The 22,737-nt window shown below is 33.3% G+C and overlaps 1 long non-coding RNA gene across 4 annotated transcripts; it reads left to right on the top strand.

The window, feature by feature from the left end:
- Window positions 1-1,005: 1,005 nt before the first annotated feature.
- LOC127878027 (uncharacterized) lies at window positions 1,006-6,217 on the top strand. Of its 4 annotated transcripts, none has more exons than XR_008048716.1 (7): window positions 1,006-2,322; window positions 2,938-3,574; window positions 3,684-3,849; window positions 4,185-4,413; window positions 4,773-4,952; window positions 5,350-5,684; window positions 5,799-6,217. It is a non-coding gene; the product is annotated as an uncharacterized LOC127878027 (long non-coding RNA). The 4 variants fall into 4 exon arrangements; XR_008048718.1 differs by having other exon boundaries at window positions 1,008-2,322; window positions 5,350-5,478; XR_008048717.1 differs by having other exon boundaries at window positions 1,008-2,322; window positions 5,350-5,486.
- The last annotated feature ends 16,520 nt before the right edge of the window (window positions 6,218-22,737 follow it).

The following is a 22,737-nucleotide window of genomic DNA, read 5'->3' as shown; positions in this document are numbered from 1 at the left end:
CCAATTATTATTTGTACTATACTTACAAGCCCGTTCTTTTAATTCAGTCGGTCATACCAATGACTTACCAAAAAATATGTTGTATTTTTGTTGTTTTTCCCTATCGGCAGCGTAGTTGTAAAGGGAAATATTGTTTTCGTCGTTTGAGCACGTGCGAATTAGACGAAAACTACTTTCCCTTGTCAATGTAGTTTCCGATAGGTGGCTCTGTAAGAGAGCGTTTTACTCGTGGCCGAGTAACTCTGTTCAGTCATTCAGCGTTGGGATTGACTGATCGATACATGTGTTAATTTTTTATTTTGTTTTGAATAACAGTAAGAGTAACATTACAAACGTTATTGTTTAAAAGTGTAATCTACATGCTTTTTACCCTGGTACGAGCTAATTTTGAAATTCAGGTATGTGTTTTTTACAACAGGTCATGCGTTTATCCACATTACGTACGCATTTAATGTATTCAATTTATACATGTATACCAGTATCATAATAATTATTATTTATCCCACTGAGGGATTCAGTCTCCGGAAGAGACGATAGGCGTGGCTGCCTTTATAGTTGCTTACGAGGAGGGACTCGTGTAGGCATACAGTATGCCTGGTGATGTAGCAGTCTACGTTGTTAGGCGTGGCTTCCTTTATAGTTGCTTACGAGGAGGGACTCGTGTAGGCATACAGTATGCCTAGTGTCGTAGTAGTCTGTTGATAGGCGTGGCTGCCTTATAAGTTGCCTACGAGGAAGGACTCGTGCCGGCATACAGTATGCCTGTCGTTGTTGTAGACTATGTTGTATGTTATAACAAAGCTTTTGTGTGTATTCATGTTTTTTATGTATGTTTGATGACTATGAAATAGTAATACACGGTATCAGTCAGTCGGTCATACCAATGACTTACCAAAAAAATATGTTGTATTTTTGTTGTTTTTCCCTATCGGCAGCGTAGTTGTAAAGGGAACGAGCGTTTTGGATCTTGTTAAATCTTTACTACCCGATCACATATAGCGTTGAAATTTTGGCTATTGCAAAGTGGAACACTGGTTTTTGTGTGTGTTGACTTTATTTTTCAAAATATATTACGAAACAATCGTTGTTTTTAGTGTTAATGGGTTTTTAAAGCAATCAAGAAACAAATGTAGTCGGACACCATATTCATTGCACCACGGAAAACTGTTTGTGTTTCTTAAATGCACACACAAAGCTGTCTCATGTTTACTAAAACCTAATGTAATATACAAGTTTTCAACGAGCAATAAATTACCTTTATTAAAACGAACATATTTTTAATAGTGATTATTTTAATTAATATAAATCGCATATAGTAATACATTTAATTATGTTCAGTCGTTTAAATAGCATACTAAGCGTTTTTGGTTTTCTATATCCTGTATTCAAGCATTCTGCCACCCATCCCAAAGAGTCACGCTTCACTTCTCTTGCTGTTTGGATTCATCGGTTTTTCCCTCCTTATCGCCGGAGCTTACAAGGCATCCCAGAAGTACATTTTCCACGATGACGGAAACTTTGACACTACGTTCGACGCCGGTAGGCGCGTCAGCATTAGTCTTACCGCCGTCACTGTGACATCACAATTGTTATGGCCTTTAAATTTCTTGCAGAGCTCAACATTGACTAGCAAGGTATCACTTTTAAAATTGCACAATTGCATTATTTCAAGTCGCAATTCTGATTGATTATTTTCGGAAAATAATTGTAAAACTCCACTGATCGCTGTAAATATAACCATATCTGCAAACAAAGGCGTAAGGAACCTTTTCCGAACTTGTGTAATATTAAATTGTGAAAACTACGATACTATGAAAAATATATAATTGAAATAGTCTATAATGGTTAAAGCAGTAAAACCAAGTTGAATTCAACTTTTTGCTTTTACTGAGACTCGAACCCGAAACTGTAAGCTTTAAGGAGCGAATGCTAATGTGCTACCACTAGACGCGTTTGATATCAATGTAGCCTGGTTAACATTTGTTCTGGATTTTATAGCTTTGATTGTGAAAATTGTCATTGTGATAAAACTTGAACACGTCATTTTAAAGTTATACCTTATAGATGAAAGAAAAGGTCTATAATGTATTTGCATACTTGATTTTGATTCATTAATATCATTCATACATATGCTACAAAACTTGTTACTTGCTTAAGTGTCTGTTTTATCAGGCGCGAAAAATGAACTTTTTGTTCGTTACAGATTAGGATCGGTGCTTGCCTGTGGTCATCAATAGGGACCGTTGTCGGCATGTTTATGTTCCCTGTGTTCTCTCTGTATCTTAAAATCGCGCGGTTCCGGGAGCAAAGACGTACCCTCAGGTATTAAATACAATTTTCGACGTTTCATAGCGTATGTGTAGACGAAGTAAACAGCAGATAAACAGATCATGTAAATTATTTATTATTTATTAAATATGTCTTTCTTATCATTATTGCATTGGTAATACATAACTTCACATATTTAGAAGTTGTATTCTTTTCAGTAATTATTTAAAGAATAGTTCACATTTGCTTGAAATAATTGGGTTTTGATTTGATATCTGATTATACCTTTTTATACGCTTTCAAAAAAGATATATCTAACGCACTGTACAAAGCAAAAATTCTTCGCAACCTAATAAAATGAAATGTAATTCTAATGGGCCGTGCTCTGTGGAAAAAGGGGTTGAATGCATGTGCGCACAGGCTTATCAGGAACGACACTTTTCGCCTAAACTTGATTTTTGTTAAGAAGAGACTTTGAAACGAAGAGAATTTGAAGGGAGGAGACTTAAAACAAAAAATATCATAAACGCGGAAAGTGTCGTCCCTGATTAACCTGTGCGGACTGCTCAGACTAATCTTGGACGACACTTTACGCATATGCATTAAACCACTTTTTCAAAGAGCACGTCCCCATTCTTATACTAATTGACATTGATTATCTTCTTTCAGATAGCATACGCAAGATTTGGAAAGTCAGCGCACATTATATTCTGCCTTGTTGCGCTTTTCTCTAGTCTTATTGTGACCACAAATATGCTTATGGCCGGCAAATCCACATTAGCGGTTCTTGTAAAGGACACAAACAAAGAGTTTATATTTCTGATGTAAGCAGTACTATTTGGATCATACTGCATGATTAGTGGCCTCAGAACCAGGTTTTATATATCGTACATAAACACTGCTCTGACCTTTATATCATTGTCTGTGTATGTCCTGTACTCCGTTTATTATCCGCTAGAAGAAAATAAGGCACACACATCATTTCAGGCGTTTTACAACGCTGCAGTTTGTGTCGAAGGTCTAGACGGTAACTCTAATAATTCGTTAGCAACGTTCCGTTCAAAATCAGGAATTGTTCTTGGAGTAGTTTTGCTTTTTATGACGACCTCAATAGTTTTTACTGACCAAGCAAACTGGCAGAGCCGAATTGCAGCAAAACCATCACAGGGCGTTGTAGGCTTCTTTCTAGCAGCGTACATCTGGTTTTTGGTCGAAACCGTGCTCGCCATTACGACATCTATGACCTACCTCTCACTTAGCTTGACGAATTCAACACATGTGTTATCTGCTATAGAGAGTGACAATGGTTAGTTGATGCATTTTTAACTGGATGTTTTTTGTACCTTGCTTGAAATAAAATATGATCCAGATGATGATTATGTATGGATTAAAACAAATGTTTTCTTCAAAACAAGGTTACATCACACCGTACGTAATGCAGTTTATAATGGGGGACGCTGGTGCATATCTCTTACCTACGATGCTGATGATGACGGTAATGGCTACTGGATCTGGCCAACTGATGGGAATATCCTCTATTCTTATCTACGATGTCTACAAGACAAATGTTAATCCGTTCAGGTATTTTATACATATATGTTTAAAATACAAACTTCAGATATTGATAACATTTATTGCGTTTACTTTCATTATCTACAAGAAAATGTAGCTAATTAAACAACCGGATCTATGATAAAACCAAAAAACATTATAGTGTTAAATAGTAAAAAGTGTTCTCCATGGTTCTGATATTTATGATAAATTAACAGTTTGAATACACAATATTTGTAAAAAAATGATGAGGTAAAATCGGGTAACCTTTGTTAAGTTTACACATTTTTAATTCAATTTTAAATCACGTCAATAACTAGTTGTGTACGTTTTGGTACAATTTTGAGCTCAAATCCCTTCCAAAGGTATCTTAAAACTCCTACAAGCTGTGTCTTATGTGGCAAAGAGAGACGCCTCACTGAAACTCAAACAAATGATGCAGAAACAACGTGCACATGCACATCAGTTATTGGATGCAAAGATTGCGACGAAGATATAGAATTACGTGATAAACATGGAACGGAAAAAGTCACCTATACATGTTTGACGCATGGCGAATACAGAAAGTATGAGGATTGACTGATGAGATACAAGGTGTTTTAGAGTTTTGGTCCATCCATTTTGCAATGAGAATTTAAAAAATATATATATTAATAAGTTAAGATAAGTTCAACTCTCGGCAATGCGATGGAAGAATCGAAGATGTAAAGTGGTCAATACAATAGGTTAACACTAACTTTTAATCGCCGATCGGTTTTGCAACTTGTTGGATTTTTTTATTGTTTAAGTATTTCTTTATATATTGAAATTTTACTAAAGATAACATTAAAAAATTTTGGACGTGTCCAACAGTATCATTTCTTTGAAATAATTGATACATTTACGCACTGAAAGCGATTTTAATCAAACGTTTTTTATCATTGTTGAACATAACTTTCATATGTTTTCATCAGAGTCCTGGTGCATGTTGTGTGTTACAATTCTCATTGTGCCGTACGGTCTCGTCATATCCGAACCAAATTTGAATGTCAACTGGGCATTTCTGTGTCTACAAGGATTAACATGTCCGTTCTTGGTACCACTGCTTACTACCATATCCTGGTCAATAACAACGGCCAAAGGTGCCATTGCTGGTATGTTCACCTCTTTACGAAACAGAATTAAACAAGCAAACTCAAGCGACGACTGCTGAACAATTTTACACTTATTGTTCTGCTTAATTGTCTGTTATAATAATATGTACATGTTTATACAATTATGCTTTTAAACATGATGTTCACCGAAAGAGCCGTTTCCAATGAAAAAATGATTATATATTTTTCTTATTGGTTATGCTTTATGTACAGTAAATTATATTTTGTTTATTTGTAACAATATGTTTGATTGGATATAAACGTTTGCAAAATAGCACATTATTTATTAAGCCATATCTATTTAATTTATTAAATTATGATACATAAACGAACTTAAAATACCAAATTTATTTTTGCATTTGTTTTCTTGAAATAGTCTACGAATATTTTTTTTTAGGTTGCATTTCTGGATTGACGGCATCTCTTGCTGGATTGATGATCATGGCGTCCACCTACAAAAATGGGCTTGCGAATTTCTACGTGAATACCGCACAGGACTTCAGCCTTTTGGCCGCTACGATTTTCGGTATAGTTGTAAGCACCATGGCAACTATAGGTGTCTCACTCTGTACCATAGCATCAAATTGGACAGACGAAAAGGAAAAGGGCGAAATGGAATGGGCAAAAACAACCAATATTGACAACCCGCTAAGTGCGTTTCGTTTGGTCTACGAGGAAGAATTAGCAGAAATAGAGAGTGGGTCTATTATAACCTCATTGATTATGGATAAGGTATTCCGGAAAGCTCGTTTTGTTGCAATAGAAGGCGGGGCATTGAGTATTATGTTTTCCCTCGTAAAATTACCCGCCATTCCGCTAAATTTCGATAGTCTCACTTTTGAACAGTTTTCGTCATGGCTCAAGACGTTCCAGATATATTGCTTCGTGTGCACCTTTGCTTTGGTTGTTGTTCCTCCATTTGAAGAAGGTTATCAGATGTGGGCAAGGTACAAACAGAGTAAGGCCACCAGGCGTAAGAAAAAATGGAAACCAAATTCAACAGAACAATATCATATCAAGAAGAAGATTTATTGTGTTGAACATTTAATGGATTTTCATTAAAACAGAAAAAGTAACAAACCTGAAATCTGGCCGTTGGTACCTTTTACCGATATGGGATATATTTGTAGATTTTTACCGATATGGATCTTCATGTTAAAACGTTGATGACAACAATACATGTCACCCAGGCAGTTTCTTCCTGTGTTTATATTGAGCTTTGTCGAACTTTAAAAACGTGTGTCTGATTAAAATGTCATGAGTGACTGATTGTTTGTTGCTCAACAATGTGTGAAACGGTCGACATTTTACGTCTTATAATTAACTTAAGCTCTGTGTTTCTCGATATGCCAACATCATTATCTGTCCATGCGTTGTTCAGTTCTGTATAAAGTGGAAACCATCTCATCCGGATCCTCTATACTATGGACTCGTCTCCAAACCGGATCAATATTCCAATCCCCGTTCATTTTACTATACAGTTCAACTGTTCAGGAGTACATTAATCTCCCCATTACAGGACTTACTATTTAAACTTTTAATTTAAATCGAAAAAAAAAATTAGCAAGCATATATATTTTTAAGAGTATGTTAATGGTTTGGATAATCTTGAGTGTGTCACACTGTTCAATGGCTTTAATGTCATGAAGTTTCTTAAACTGCATCTACAAAAGTATTTTGAAAAATCCTCCCAAATCATGTATACAGTGGAACGAAACTTGTAAAAAAAGAACACAAACACTAATATCTAAAAAAATCTTTGTGGACATACCTTCATTCTGTATCCCTTAATCCTCCTTTTTTTCTCGTATTGTTTGTTTCCGGTTTCAGCGCCTATAGTATAAACCTCGATCATAGAGGCGCTATTTAAAAATGTATATTCGCGCACAAATTATACAATATTCGGCTTTATCATCTCTCATGTTTAATAAGCATGAAGATTTTTTTACAGCTTAAAAACACAATAAAACGATATACAAATGATTAATTGAGTGTTTTTATGGAAAATACAGCCCTTTTGATGAAGTATTCACAATATCTGGTATACAAAACTATTCTGTCATTAAAGGTATGACATCATGTATTGTAGTTTCATTCTTTTGAGTAGGCAAAATAACAAAAATCGATCATATCACAACTCCATCATGGTTAAGGCACGAATAATGAAATCAAACGTCTGCTCCTTTTTTAAACGGCGCTAGAATATAAAAGCAATGTAATTTGGGAAATCTTTAACGCAAACATGGGAGTATACACACTCATTAACATGAATAATTGAAACATACGTCTGACCATGAAAATAATGTTGGGGACAACTGTACGTACGAAAGCATTTGTATCCAATCCATGAATACGTTGGACATAAGTTTTGAAATCTGGAAATATAAAAAAAAAAGTTTTGTTTAAAAACTGAATTTTATGTTATCCTTAAAGTTAGTGTCACATAAGGATAAATATTCAACCAATCGAAACAATACTAAGTCATATCATTTTTGTAAATGAAATTATTCGTATGCTTAGTCTAACAACAGATAATCATAAACGGAAACCAGTTTTAATTATATTATAAAGAGCCTTTATTATAAGCAACAAGCATAAAAACCCAACACAATGCGCAGAGTCCGACAATAAAAATATAAAAGATGAAAACTACAATAGCCTCCGTTGAAACCCCTTTACAAACCATGGCGAAGAGTTAAACCTGTTACAACAATGTCAAGCCTTGCTCTCAATAAATGGAATGGGTCAAATGATTTGTTGCAACGAACTTGCGTTGTGTTTAAATGACACAGATTAAATGACACAGAGTCGTTTCTGTTACCGGGCATATTTTGTATATTGCAATATCCCACGTTGCATGGCTAACAAGTCTTCTTGAGGAGATAGTCATACGAACGACTTACGATGCATTCGGGATACATGTTCTTCAAACACTTAGCTTAATTTCAACTGCCTAATAAATATATCTGATTTAACATTTTTCCGTTTTATTCAGTTTATTGACATTGTGAATATGTGTGAGTAGGTCGAGGGCACCCCGATCCACACCGTACAGAGTTTACAATCAATATATAAATTTGCAACACATCATATACATGTTACCATTAATAGCTTTTACATGGTAATATAAAACAACTTTTGTTAAAGAAATATTTGACAATACATGATTGCTTCTGTATATTTTCACAACTACTGAAGGAGTGGTGGCAATATAAACTGCATTTCTTAAAGGAATATTTGACAAAACATGACTTCTTTTCACAACTACTTAAAAAGTACTTAACAATAGTTCCCATTCTTTACTTTGCCTCAAATCCTTAAAAAATAATTTCATTTAGTACAAGGCAATGTTAGGACAGGCATGATTTTGCTGCTTTAAGTGTAGGTTTAGTTTTGTTTATTTTACTATTATAAATATACATTTTTATCAAAATAAATAAAAGATAAGGTCTATTTTCATGTGCACGTCTCAGTATAAAAGAGGGCATATTTAGACAGTTCGAAAAATGATAACAACCAGGAAACAGTTCTGTTATTAATTTATTGACAAGCTTACATTCTCAAAATAAATTTTGAATAATTTCAACTTTCAGTTTGACAAAAAGTGCAGTTGGCTGACGTGGCATAGCCAATTGTAAATAAGAAGGAATTCGTTCCTATGATTCTATGTATAATTCTGTATTGAAACCACTGCAAATTCGTATTCCGTGTGATATCAAAAAGCATACCAGAAATATGTCGCCATTCTTTTGTTTCAATGTTATTAAAAATACTTGACCATTTTTTATGCACACTGTTGTAGACACATTTTTGGTAATTATTTCATACAAAGGATGTGTACTCATTGTGTTACCTAAGATGGATCGAATGCTTGTGGGAATACAAGGCTTCAAAATGCAAGTGTCATATGAGCTTCTGCGTTTCATATATCTTTTAACTGCGTTAATTATTCCTACGAAAAAAGGTAATTTTGATTGAAGTTAAATACTTTGCAATTTCAAGGAAACATAAATATGATTTAGAACCGGTGATGCTAATGTTTTAATAATTTGGATTCCCCTTATCGGAGTAAAACTCCTTCTTAACCAACTTTTTAATAAGGTTTTTATTTTAGCTATTTTGTCTTTCATCGGTGTAATATATAACATCGTAAATGAGTCTGGTTTCTCTCTTATGAACCTACCCTTGATGAATCATGTTTGGTCATTGCTTATAAATGTATCCATAAAAATTTTAAACCTGTTCGCAATGCATCCTGAACAATTTTTTATACAGTTTTTAATAATGTTATTGGTCGCCAGTTTTCCAAATATTGTCTAGGCGTTTCACCTTTTAGAGTGCAGGTAATTATACATTGTGTTTGGATAACAAACACATTTCCACTCATAAAAGCATGATTTAAGCTCTGCAGACAAAAGTACCCAATTTTGGCCAAAATACTTTAACACATTCAGTTGTAAAACCGGATGAACCTGGGCTTTTATTATTTATTTTATTACTTGTTTTTAAACAGTGATGAACTTGGGCTTTTATTATTTATTTTATTATTTATTTGTAAATTGTGGAAGCCTCTTTTAATGTAATTGGCCCTTCTAAACTATTTGCTTGTGTACTTAACAGTTTGGGTATTTCTATGTCATTAACGTAACTATTTAAATCTTCATCATTCGCGTTTACATTTTGCGACTGGTATAGATTTTTTTTACAGAATAATGCAATTTATATTAAAATGTCAGAGTATTCCTCTAAATACTTCACCATTTTCATAAATTAAATTTGTCATAGTTTTCGTCGTATTTTTTTTTTCAAGTTCGCAAATAGTTTCGATGATTTTACACCATGATGTATCAATTCAGCTCTTGACCTCATAACGAAGCCCAGATATGTCTTTTAATTCTACTTTTAAAATATTTAGGCTTTGAACATTTTCATTTGTGAGATTTTCTTCCAGTTTTCGATTTCAAGTTTAAGCTGCTTTTAGACTCCGAAAGGGTCTAAAAGATTACGTTTTTCGATATGCATTAGTCTTGCATTTGTGTTATTCACATTTTTATTGTTATCGTAATCCAGTAAATTATCTAGTATTAAATTAAAGTCCTCACACATAAAAAAGAATCATTACCGATCGTATCGATTTTCGTAAAAATGTTACCAAGAATTATAATTGTTAACAGAACGTAGCATCGCAAGATGGCGTAGGCCTTTAATTAATCTTGCTTAAACATCGGTTAAGGCAAAACATCATAAACTTCAAAGATTATTATCATTTTCAAATAAATCACGGACTAGCGGTACTAAAAACTAAGCGACTTTTTTAAACAATACATAATAGTAGCCAATGAAACGACTGTCGTTTTGCAGGAGTTCATTTTCAGGTGATATACTTGAAGCGAGTAATGTGCCTTTTGATCGAGTCGCCCAGTATTTTTTGCCAGATCCGCATTCGGCTTCTCGTGGTCTTCAATAACACAGAAAGTCTTTCCTTGTATTTTCGGTGCGTATGTGATCTCAAAATACTAACCCTTACTGTAACCGTGCTTGTGTTCTGGTAAGAGGAAAAACGGGCCGCCTGAGACATCCACGTTCAGCAGTCTGCACATCTTGGACAATAACAGCCTCGTTTTTGAAAGTGATGCAGGAAGGTTAATGTGTAATGTAGTAAGAAAATTACATTTTACAATAAAATATTCACAGGTAAATAATATATGGTATTATCAGTAGGAAATGTATTAAACCTCGTAGAATATAATTTGTATGTCATGCATGATGGGAAATTATTCTAGCTAAATTTGAAATGCTTTTTTCATCCCAATAGAAATATCTTTTCAGTCCCATTTGCAATGCATACTCTAAAAGCTCAATTTAAACACTGTTTTCATATACCAACAGGCCGTGCCTTTTCAGATGACATAATTATTTTCAATTTACCTTTAAGTCGGAGGTAAAAAATGCCCTGTTTGCATGTTTCTTGTTCAATTTCTTATTTATGATATTGACATGAAATACTATTACATTTTCTTTGGTAACCGTTATTAAAGGGATCTTTTCACGCTTTGGTAAATTGACAAAATTGAAAAAAGTTGTTTCAGATTCGTAAGTTTTCGTTTTAGTTATGATATTTGTGAGGAAACAGTAATACTGAACATTAACCATGCTCTATTATAGCTATTATATGCATCTTTTGACGATTTGAAAACCTAAAAATTATAAAGCGTTGCAACGCGAAACGATTGAATAATTTGGAGAGTTCTGTTTTTGTCGTTAAATTTTGTGAAACTACGAAGATTGCTTATATAAGGTATAAAAAACGTACAACTGTGTACTCGGCGGAATAGCTCAGTAGGCTAAAGCGTTTTTACTTCAGGACTCTGGCAGGACTCCAGGGGTCACTGGTTCGAAACCTGCTCCGGACAATGTTCTTTTCCTTTTTTAATTTTTTTCTTGATTTTTTACTGGAGCTTTTACGATCCAATGTTTTTATATTTATCAATATAAAGCATTTAATGAATAAGTTAAAAAAAATGCCAAAATCTGTGAAAAGGCCCCTTTAACATGTAACCTTTTCTTTTTTCTTTATTTTGATTAAAAAAAATAATATGAATACATAAATTTGTATTGCAATTTATAACACAGATCTGTTATTAAAATATTTTCAATTGTTTGACAAAGAGAAAAATAATATTATTTGGCACAGCGTCTCCAACGTCTCAAACGTAGTTAAAAGCTCTTTGTGGTCATATTTTTTCATTTGACTACGGGCTTTAGAATGTTGTTTTGTTCGAGGTGTTTTGAATTCATATCCATTCAGTAGATACAAAAATAATAAATTCAAATTTACTGTAATTTTACTGTTTTCTGAATTGTGATTCTGTGTGGCTAAATTTTAATTTACAATTATATTTTTTGTTTGCATTAAGTATTTAATGTTATGAACTGATAATTTGCATTAAAATATTCGACGTTAATTTGCAAATACAATTTTAAATAGAGGAATCGTAACATATATTATTGTTTAACATTACGGTGCACCTTTTGACAATATGATCGCACCGTGGAAATTCAGGTAGGTAGAAGCAATCGTTGTTTCATATTTCTATACATTTCCGAATATCAAATTGTGCATATGGCAACATATGTCAGTATGTACCAGACATGCTCTAGAGTATGTGGCAAGATGTCGTAACTGATGTCGAACTTAATAACTCGCTTAAATTAGAAGACTTTCAGAAAGTGTGCTTCGTTGAGCTAAGTCTAATAGTGACGACAATATTGCAAAGACATTGCCACAACAGTTAACGAGAGCATTTAACTTGTTATTGTTATAGTGTGTTTGGCGTAATTTGACCCTATAATGAAAGACATCACACATTTTCACCTATGATCAATAAATGGTATGTAATAAAACGATCGCTTAACAATGGAACACATTAAAATACGGAAAGATGCAATTTTTGGCAAAATGAAAGCATCTGGCGCACTTAAGTGAGGCTTGTCCCTAAGTTGCAAGGTCTTTAAGCCAATGTACTTTAAGCCATTAAGCGAATACTAAATAATGGAATTCGGATTGAAATAATATACAAGGGTTTATATTTTTATTTGTCATATGCATGTATAAGCAAATCGTGGGTATCATGATTATTAACTTGCAAGATGAGCGTTATTATATATGAATTATAATACAATTTGGGTTGACATGCGAAAACCCTTTTGCAGCATTAGTCTTACTTTCTAAAATATTACGGATTGCAACATTAGCGTAAGTAATACCCTCGTCTCACGGGTTTGGCGTTTGTAATGCTTTCGTAGGGAGACTCAACATGCGGTAGGATCGCTAAGTACGATGAGTGGTCGTCGTGATAGCTCGTGAAGACGGCGTCCGACATGTTCCATGTCAATGACAAGGTGTGGCGTTCTTGCTGCCTATTCGATAGATGGACACAATATCGCCCTGAGGACCACGTATACGAAAATGCAACGCGATCAACGTCGGCATGATGAAGTGCGGACGTAATTGACGTGCCAGAGTCGCCGTAAAAAAGCAATGAATACAGCTCGGAGACTCTGCGGAAAACCTATCGCGTTCTTAGTACGTCTATGACACTGTATGGATGTTATGTAGTCCCAGCACAAACGTCAAGGTCGCATTGGAGTCGAAGACGTCAAGCCAATAATGTAATGTGCACGTAAATACAACGGCTTTTATCGACGCTTGAACGCCGAAGGTTCGCAGTATAAGGACTATGAAAACGCTTAGGACGTGGTGAAAGCATAGCGTTAACGTCAATAAAAGAAGAAGAAAGGACTCAGACGAGACGGTTGACGGTAGATCTCTAGGAAATTTAACCCAATGACAGGCTTACTACAACTAACGGCCTTTTTCTAAAACTGACAGTCTTGGTCGCAGTGAGGATGCGAGTTCCTTGCGACGGAAAGCTTCGCTTAACAAAATAAGTGGTATTGAACGTCAACGTTGATCTGGCCCTCGTGGAATCATTCGCATAATTGTTTGTAATATATTGTGCTTATATTGACATTCGGTTTTGTTTGCGCTCGTTCTGCATTATTTAATGAGACAATAACAGCACTTTTGTGTACAGTAAGGTCCGTTTAATGAAATCAAATTGCTCTTAGAACTGAACCTTTCTTATTATTCGTAACGGTACTTTAAATGTTTTTATGCAGAAAGGTAAGTCACACATTAATATTGGCGAGATACATCGCGGCTTTTAACTAGTTTTCGTAACGAATGTAAATGCATATATTGATTTATATACAATGTGTTATGTAAATAATATATTTTGACATTATGGTTGTTAAATCAAGCTCTTATTTCTCCTTTTTCAAAAAGAGATGTGTTGTGATAGGCAATTTGTCTTATTGCTATATATATATGTGTATATGTTTATATGTATATGTGTATGCATGTTTGTACGAGTGTGTATATATGTATATGTATGTATATGAATGTATGTGTGTATGTATGTGTGTGGATTCTTGATTCATAACATCATATGTAAACGTTTTACATAATTCACTCTCGTCTTAGATGTTTAACAGTATACTGGACAGATATATCATTACTGTATAACACCCCCCCATACCATTATCGTATGCCTTTATCCATTTTTGCATCTCTTTGTTTCAATTGTTTGTTGTTTTTGTTTATTTTGTTCTTTTTTTTCTAGTGTTTTTTTTTTTCTTTCTCTTTATTCCATTATATATGTCAAGATGGAATGTTTACTATGTTTGTACATACACATCACTTTTATAGCAAACACCAAAACATATAAAACTTTCATTGACCTATGTCTTATAATAAAAAAACAACTGGACAGACACTCTAAAAATTATCATGTACTCAACCATCTTTTATATCAGTATTAAAATTTGTACTTTGAATGTAAAAGGGCTAAACAATAAAGACAAACGCAAAAAAATCTTCAAATGGTTAGATGAAAAAAATAGCATATGCCTTTGACAAGAATGTCACTTAACACATACTGTAGCACAAACCATAAAAGATGAATGGGATGGAGACATCTATCTCAGTGGGCAACATACTAATAAACAAGGCATTGCCTTTCTGATTAAAAATAATATAGGGATCACAGTTGAAAACTTTAACGAAATAATAACTGGTAGACAAGCAAGTATAGATATAAAAATACACGAAACACAATTAACATTAATTAACGTTTACGGTCCTAACATAAATGAATCCAATTTTTACGAAACATTACCATCCTTTATAATAAATAACCAAGATAAAAACATTATAGTCGGAGGTGATTTCAATATTGTTCTTAACCCATTATTAGATAAAAGGAATGGAAACCTTTATACTCACTCAAAAAATAGAAACATTCTGAATAACATAATTGAAAACTACAATTTGATAGACATGTGGCGTACATTTAATCTGAATGAGAGCAAATTCACTTGGCACTCAAACACAAAACCAACAATATTTTGCAGACTAGACTATTGTTTAATATCTGAGTCACTGTGCAATATTATTGACTCATGCAACATAAAACCAGGATTTATGACTGACCACTCGCTAGTTGAACTTAAACTGCATAAAATACAACCTGAAAGAGGAACAGGATACTTTAAACTTAATAATAACATCTTATTAGATCAACAATACCAAACGCAAATAAAACAGGTAATAACCAATACAGTTCAAGATAACAAAGATGCAAACCCTCACACCTTATGGGAAATAATTAAAGGTAATATACGTAACACAACAATAAGATACACGTCATTTTAACAAAAAGAAACACACAAACTTGAAACTGAAACCATAAAAATCATTGAAACACCTGAAAAACAATTGCATGAAACAAACAAAAATGATACCGTCGCCATTGAAGATGAAATTTCTGCAAAAAAACAAATATTAGAAGGAATCTATCATACACACCTCAATGGCATAATTCTTCGAGCGCGGGCACAGCATGTTGAACACAATGAAAAAAATACATAATACTTTGCAAATATTGAACAACGTAGAAGCGAACAAAAAACGGTACACAAACTAGTAGTTGACGGCAAAGACATAACAAACAGAAATCAAATACTAGAAGAACAACGTCTATTTTTTGAAAACCTCTACAAAAGAAAGAATGTCGAAAATAACACCCTCTTTAAAAATACACATCATGCTTTAAATGAAGAGGAAAAACAATTATGCAACGGATTACTGACTGAATATGAATGTGGATTAACTCTTAAAGAAATGCAAAATAACAAAAGCCCGGGATCTGATGGCATCACTATCGAGTTTTATAAAATATTCTGGAACGATATTAAAACACATTTAACTAATTCACTAAATTATTCATTTAACAGCGGAAGTTTAACCGCGCTTCAAAAACAAAGTATAATATCACTCATTCCAAAACCCGGACAAAACTTAGAATCCTTGTCAAACTGGCGCCCAATTAGCTTATTGAACAACGATAATAAAATAGCAACTAAAAGTATAGCAAACAGAATTACAAAAAATATTACCATCAATCATTTCAAGATCTCAATCTGGTTTCATAAAAGGACGTTACATTGGTGAAAACATTCGTCTTATACAAGAATGCATAAACTATTTTAACAATTCAAATAATTCTGGTCTAATTTTCTTTGCAGACTTTGAAAAGACATTCGATTTACTTGATCATTCATTTATGTTCTCTTGCCTAGAAAATATGAACTTTGGTGAAAGTCTCATACAATGGGTCAAACTGTTCTACACCGATATTAACAGTATAATCATAAACAATGGCTTCTTCTCAAACAGTTTTAACATCGAACGAGGGGTAAGACAAGGATGTCAACTCTCATCATCGCTATTTATTATATGCATCGAGTATCTATCACATCACATCCAATCAAATAAACATATAAAAGGCATATCATCATAACCTGATGACGAAATTAAACAGTCCCTATTTGCTGATGATGCAACTTATATCTTAAATGACAATAGTGACTCATTCCATAACATAATAGAGTCGTTAACCCTTTTCGGAACGACATCGGGTCTTAAACTAAACAAAAGTAAATGCACTGTGCTACGAGTAGGTAAATTTAAACAAATAAATATTCATCTTAAAAAAGAAATGAAATTTAATTGGATATCAGATGAAGCAACAACGTTAGGAATAACCTTTACAAACAATGAAAATGAAACAATTCTAAAAAACATATTGCCTAAATTACAAAAATTAAAAAATTGTTTAAAATCATGGCAGCATCGTAAACTAACACTAATCGGAAAAAAACACCGTGTTGAAAACGTTTGCGCTCCCTCAATTAATTTACACACTAACAGTTCTCCCAAACCCACCAAATTATATTATTGAAGATATAAAATCAGAAATATTCAATTTTATATGGGACGGTAAACCTAATAAAATTAAACGAACTCAGTTAATTCAATCTGTAGAAAATGGAGGTATCAAATTAACGGACATTGACTCATTCTTGAATGCAATCAGATGCGGCTGGGTTAAAAGATACCTAGATAATACCAGTACGAGTGAATGGAGATTATTCTACCAGAAAATCTTTAAAAAATATGGTGACTCCTTACTTCTTGAATGTAATATTGACAATAATGTTTTAGATGAAATTTCAACCAAAAACATATTTCTATCGAATGTTCTATCGGCATGGTGTAAAGTTACTTATAATTTAGAAACCAAAATAAACAGTAAAATTATTTTAAAGAACAATAAAGATATAACTACAAACAATAAAACGTTTTTCTATAAGCATTGGTTTGAACAAAACATAAAATATGTAGATCAATTGTACGACTACAGAATAAACGACTTATACGACAAGTAATTTCCTGATGTACTACACATTGATCAAAAGTATACCCATACATATTAAAGCTGCTACAAATACAAATAACACACCATGTACTCAAAAAACATTCGTAGAAAAGATTACTGCAAAACAAAACAAAACGAACAAAATATTTTACACACTTCAAATTAAAAACCCTGCCGAAATCTCCAAAGCTCAAAATAAATGGCAAAAAGAATTTAATTGGAAACAAATATTTATCATGCCGTATAAAACAACTATAGATAGCACACTGTGAGAAATTTTCAATATAAATATATCCATAGAATCATAGCTACAAATAAATATCTTTTTAAGTGCAACCTATCCAACACTAATCTATGTGATATGTGTAGTGTACATATTGAAACAATAGAACACCTTTTCTGGGAGTGTAAACATATTCAATCTCTATGGAATCAATTGACAATTTTTCTAGAGAAACAACAATTAAGAATAAAACTGTCTCTCTTAAATATCAGTTTCGGTGTAAATACTTTTAAAATACCAGAAATTAATAGCACTGTTAACCACATTATTATATTAATGAAATATTTCATATTCAGCATGAAATATAAAAAACAAAAACCTACTTTGAACTGTTTTATAAATTATTTAAAACTAATGATCCAAATTGAAAAAGAAATAGCCCTCAACAACGATACACTTAACATTTTTGAACAAAAATGGAAACACATTAAATTTTCATAATCTGGTCCAGTTGGGTATCTACCCCACTTTATGCAACTCATATATAGTATAATTATTATATATTAAAAAACATTTATCACACACATACAAAGCAAAAAACCCACAAACCAACAACCTTTAAATTTGAAGAAAAACACAAGGTCAAAAATATATAAATATTAGCATATTTTGTATAATATGTTTAACATTATCATTGCTGCATGTTATAACTTTGTTCTTGCTTATGCAGATGTTTACATTATATGTTTTATATTGAATAAAAAGATAAAATTATTTTAAGTCGTTATATAATTGTCATGAAGATATTGTGTTAGGGAATGCAGAAAACCTAGATACTCGTACTACTGCGCTTCGTCTCTTTTCCAAATGCCGAAATACAGTGAAACAAATCGTCACATTTACACACAAAAAACGACAGAAAACGGATCCACTTAACACATAGCTGACCATCTAATGGCCCTTATTGTAAATCAATTGATTAGAATTATACTCTTTTAACATTAAAGACCTTCACACCAACCAACTTTTACGAAATAGATGAAATGCAACACACAACCACATTTTGACCTGGTGACCTAGTTCCTGGTCGCACGTGAAACTTATTTGAACTCTATATAAGCCTATAAAATGTCGAGATAAATATTCTGACCAAGTTTCATCAAGATGGAGTTTTAAATGTGGATGTTTAAGTGTTTACAAGGTTGATAAACACTACATTTCATGTATGGAAGTGCTTTCAGTGTTTTGTTTGTGAATTCCCCTTTAAGTCATAAGGCTATGAAGCGCAATTATTGTATCATCGATAAAGTATTTTATTGCGATTTTTTAAACTCAATAAGAATGATATTGTAATGTGATTTGGCCATTGAACACTTTTGCTAAAGGCCTCGGAAGTTCTTGTCTTTTCTAGAATCGATGTGTCCGATCAGTTTTGTAAAACATAAATATACATCATAACTTTAGCAATATTGTTTGTGTTATTTTTATCAAGTGAGAATTACATTAAATAAAGCAAAAACATAGAAACCACTCTTACCAAAACATTTAAGATTCAGATTTTATAAAACTTGATCAGACTGTTAATATTGAAACTGTATATCAGGGGGTCATGCAAATACTAGACCTTACCGGGTTTAAGTGAGGTTAGTTGTAACTCACTTCCAAGATGGCGTCGTTTTCGTGTTTCTCGTGAAGGAATTGTTAATAAATAAGTTATTGAAGGAAAGCCCTCCACAAATCTGTTGTGACGTTCGAGAAATTGGATGTACAAATATCATTTTCTCTTTTAATACAGAGTATTGACGCACATGTACAGTCAAATAAACTTAACAAAGGTTTATTTCATTTTCCTGATGCCGTTTCATCTCTGATAACTAATGAATTGCCTAAAAATGGTTTAATCCCCCTTTTGCAACTGACTTTCTTTAAAGCACATTTTGAGACCTGACTTTTAATTAATCAAAAAGCTTTTTCATGTGTCAAAGAGCTTGAAACCAAATAACTACTCATATTTAATAAAGTTTAAATGTGTACTTCAACATTGTAGTTTTATAGCATGTTATGTGGTGCAATATAAGAGTTTTCTTAATCACGTAACTAACTGTAGAGTTATAAAAATGTTGTACGAAACACCTGCCGACCAACTGAATACATTCTCCTATGTTCAAGAGTATGGGTTGTGTGGTGGCTGATGTACAAGACAATAAAATGTGTATCGCCCCTTTTTTTTGTAATATTTTGAATTAATTTGATGTATTTTATGACGTGTCGACCTAATTCTGATACGAATTTTGTAGTGTTTTATATTTTACTTTATTAAGTCTAGATAGACAAGGCTGGCATATAATTGTTGAAAGTGCTTAAATTCACGTTTTGTACCGTATATTGGTATATATTGCCATCATGCTATTTTCTCACGTTTATTTATTTAAATAAACCATAATCTGTGTGACGACATGTGTTCCCACAATGTCTCTGCATACATGTTCAAGCGTTTTTAGCACTTTCATACATGATAAAAATGCTTTTGGATAGGAATGAATTCATTATGCATTTGACATATTAACATTACTTAAGGTTACATGTTTCGTTCCGTATATGTCATGATGCTAGTTTCTCAAGATTTTTATTTAAATAAACCATTATCTGTATAACGTTATTTCTTCCCACAATGTCTCCACATACTTTTTCAATTATATTCAACACTTACATACAAAATAAAATATGCATTTGAGTCGTAATGAAATCGTTGTGCATTTGACATAATAAGACTACTTGAGATAAGAAGACAATATTCGAAACAAACGAAATAACCTTTCTAAGTGAGCCAATACTCTATTTTCTCAATGCAAAAGTCTTAAATAATATGGATTCACATAAGTATGAAAGAGAAAAAATATACATGTATATTTCAATCGCTTGTATTGAAATCATATCGTGTATTGCGATTGCACAAACCTTTATATCCACTACATTAATATCAAACTTACCTCACTTGAAGCCGGTAAGCTCCCGTAAACGCGTGTCCCACCCTCTGGTGTAAGCTTGACTCAAATATGTGTCACATGCGTCATAGATTCTACTTATGAACATGAGAGTAAACTCAAGGTTTGACACAGTTACTCACCTTTTACTGCTTTATATTGATAACAATTCCGTTGACTTTAGTGTATCATTTGTGTGTTATTGTTTTAAGGGGTTCTATTGTTTAATGAACCCGATCAAAAAAGGCGGAATGTATTCTTTGCAATGTCAGTCTATGCGGAATGTCCTGTCGCAGTCTTCTGAAGTCCATAGATTGCAACTGCAGGTGATGAACGCTTATCAAACACATGGACTTTCATTCTATATTCAGTGGACTTTCAAAGTTATAATTTTCCTACCAGAAAAAAATCTGAGAAAGTTTCCGTGTTTCTGAGCCACACGAAACTGATTAAACATGTTCTCAATGTCAGCAGTAATACCAATGGCACCTCCTCTAAATCTTAGTAGAACGCCTACTAAATTATTGATCAAGTCAGGGCCTGGTAACAAAACGCTGTTCAAAGAAAAACCTTCAAACTTGGCTGATGAGTAGAACACAACTCTCAGTTGTTTCTTTTATGGTGATATATTCCAAAAAATTGCAGATACCAATGTTCTTCTTTATCACGTAGTGCGGAACCATTTCTGCATAGTTTTCAAGAATATCTCTATGAATTTCAGCATACCAGCCTTCCTCACAGTATTGTTCCGTAGCGAGACATTCCGCTGGAGAGCTCTTTTTTAGCATGTGGTCTGACGCTTGGTAAAACAGGTCTTTGAATCTGAAATGACAAGTGTACTGACCATCGTCCATCTTCATCTGTTAGAAATTATGATTTCATGATGGACGCACATTCTTGGTCATCTAATGAAGGCCCGATCTTTTCATTTTGTGAAGTTTTCATGAAGGGGTTTTTTCACTGTGAAATGATTTTAACATTCTTCTAGTAGAATTGGTCTTCCAGACTTGTTGGTTTTAAGTCTGCTAAACCTATTCGGCAAACGTAGTCCATCAAGGCAAACCTGTCCACTAACAGTCTAGCCTTGTCGCAGTCTCTGCGCGAAAGGCATTCCTTGAAGACCAATACGCTGATCAAGTATGTTGTGTGCTTTAGCAACACTTTAGCATCCTCTTGTAGTGGTGGGACTTTCCCACCTTTCACATTTTCGAAGTTTTGAACAACTTCAGGGGTAGCAACTTCACTAGTTACATCCGGGAGGTATTAACATTCATTCAGAGTGGAGAGATGTAAACTGTATTAGCCATCAAGGGAGATAACTACAAAGTCATCTTAACTGTCTCACCGTACTTTTGCTGTATATTTTGCCATAAGATAAGACAATTTTGTTGCATGCCGAAGTTCCGATATTACTGATGCATGTCTCGTACAGTTATTTAAATACAAACATTTTTGATATTTGTAAGATTAGTTTTAAATCAATACAGTAATTGAAGCAATATATTTGGTTATTTTCCTGTGGTTGTATGGTAAATCCTGTATCAATGCCCTGATCATCGGTCTCTACAGATATTAAACGTCACGCAAAATTATGTAAAATACCTCCAATATGAATATACGTTGCTATGATCATATTGTTTGTGCTTTATAAGTTTTCATTTCTATGTTTTGACGGGCAAACCAATTTATGGGGATTTACGTGGCCTACCATTTATCCAATTCATAATCTTAGTTTCTAAATAGTATTCTTGATTAATTTCGATAGTAAGTTTTGTTTCGTTCAATTAGCTGACCGTTGACCCAAACAAAAATGGGGATGAAATCATATCGCGTTTATATGCACTTTATACGGTTGTTGTGTGTTTTTTAACATAATAAGGATTACAATTGGAGGCTGAAAGGATTTCTTTTACTCCTTTATTTAAATAAACTTTTCCAGATAAAACTATAAAAACGTATCTTATTTTACAAAATGTATAAGAACAACTATTTGCACCTAGTAACCAATGCATATGCTTTGCGACTTCACCGGACGGATGTTAAAATCGGCCCCTCACCATATTGACTTTATTTTTATTTTTAGACAATCTTAGTTTGTTTTTTTACCCCATTTTGTCAATCATGATATATTATCAAGCGTACAAAACACGGTGGACTTTTGATGATCTAAATGTATAACAGACTCTCACGTTCCTTAGTTTAATCAGATTATATAAGCGACTTAGTACACAACTATG

This window comes from Dreissena polymorpha, chromosome 4, assembly GCF_020536995.1.
Source record: "Dreissena polymorpha isolate Duluth1 chromosome 4, UMN_Dpol_1.0, whole genome shotgun sequence".
NCBI lineage: Eukaryota > Metazoa > Mollusca > Bivalvia > Myida > Dreissenidae > Dreissena > Dreissena polymorpha.
The sequence above is the reverse complement of the archived record's forward strand: the minus strand, read 5'-3'. Positions and strand labels throughout refer to the sequence as shown.